Here is a 2,108-nt window from a genome sequence, read left to right on the forward strand (position 1 = left end):
ACAAAGATTCCAACTTTCACCACGTTTAGTCAACATAATACTGAAAGTCCTGGCCAGAGCTGTTAAGCAAGAGAAAGAAATAAAGGGCATTCAAATTGGAAAGGAAGAAGTCAAATTAGCCTTGTTTATAGATAATATGACCTTATATTTCTTTTTTGATCATTTCCTCCCTTTCTTAATTGCCTTATATTTAGAAAACCCTAAACACCACCAAAAAGACTCTTAGAACTGATAAATGAATTCAGTAAAGTTGCAGGATATAAAATCAACATACAAAAATCAGTGGCATTTATATATGCCAACAGTGAACAACCTGAAAAAAAATAAATAAAAAAGCAATTCAATTTACAATAGCTACCAAGAATATAAAATATATGAAATACCTAGGAATCAATTTAACCAAAGGATTGAAATATATATACAGAGAAATCTATAAAAGTCTGATGAAAGAAATTGAAATGCACAGAAAAAACAGATATTCGATGCTCATGAATTGGAAGAATTATTTAAAATAATAATACTTCTCAAGTAACTGACAGATTCAATGCAATCCTTATCAAAATATCAATGATATTCTTCACAGAAATAGAAAAAAGAACCCTAAAATTCACCTGTAAACACAAAAGACCTACAACAGCCACAGCAATCCTGAGCAGAAAAACAAAACTGGAGGCATCACACTATCTGAATTCAAAATATACTACAAAGCTATAGTAACCAAAAGAGTATGATACTGGCATAAAAAAGACACATAGACCAACAGAACAGAATAGAGAATCCAGAAACAAATCTATGCATTCATAGCCAGGTCATTTTCAACAAAGGTGCCCAAAACCTATAATGGGGATAAAAGAGTCTCTTCAATAAATTGTGCTATGGTGTTGAGAAAACTCGATAACCATATGAAAAAGAATAAAACTAGACCTCTATCTCTTACCATACACAAAAAAATAAAATAAAAATGGATTAAACATTTCAATATCAAACCTGAAACTATGAAACAACTAGAAAAATACATTGGGTAAATGCTCCAAGACATTGGTCTGGGAAAAGATTTTTTGTGTAAGACCTTAAAAGCACAAGTAATGAAAGCAAAAATAGACAAATGGGACTCCATCAAGCTGAAAATCTTCTGCACAACAAAGGAAACAATCAACAGAGTGAAGAGACAACCTACAGAATGGGAGAAAATATTTGGAAACTACCCATATGACATTGAATTAATAAGCAGAATACATTAAGAGCTCAAACAACTCAATAGCAAAAAAAATCCAAAGAAAATGGACAAAAGATATAAATAGACATTTCTAAAAAGAATGCATACAAATGACTAAGAGGTATTTGAAAAAAGGCTCACCCATCACTAATCATCAGGGAAATATAAATAAAAACCACAATGACCTATCATCTCATCTCAGTTAAAATGACCTTCATCAAAAACGCAGGGTATAATGGATGCTGGCAAGGATGTGGAGAAAGGAGAACACACCTAGAATGTTGGTGGAAATGTAAATTAGTACAGCCCCTATGGAAAACAGTATGGAAGGTCCTTCAAAAACTAAAAATAGAACTATCATATGACCTATCAATCCCACTACTGGGTATATAGCCAAAAGAAAGCAAGTTAATATATTGTAGAGGTATCTGCACTCCCATGTTTTTTGGGGCCCTATTCACAATAGCCAACATATGGAATCAACCTAAATGACCATCAGCAGATGGATGGGTAAAGAAAATATGGTATATACACTCAATAGAATATTATTAAGTCATAAAAAATGAAATTTTGTCACTTGCAGCAACACAGATGAATCTGGAGATCATGTTAAGTGCAATAGGCCAAGCACAGAAAGAGAAATATCACATCCTCACTCATGTGTGGGAGTTAATAAAAAGTGGATCTCATGAAGATGAGACTAGATTGGTGGTTACCAGAGGCCAGGAAGGGGAGGAGAGAGAGGGGAAGGGAAGAGGTTGATTAATGGGTACAAATATAGAGTTAAATGGAAGAAATAAGACCTAGTGCTTGACAGATCAGTAGGGTGACTATAGTCAGAAATAATCTATTGTACATTGCAAAATAGCTAGAATAGAATAATGCCTAGCAT

The sequence above is a fragment of the Propithecus coquereli genome, unplaced genomic scaffold, assembly GCF_000956105.1.
Source record: "Propithecus coquereli isolate 6110/MARCELLA unplaced genomic scaffold, Pcoq_1.0 Scaffold86, whole genome shotgun sequence".
Lineage (NCBI taxonomy): Eukaryota > Metazoa > Chordata > Mammalia > Primates > Indriidae > Propithecus > Propithecus coquereli.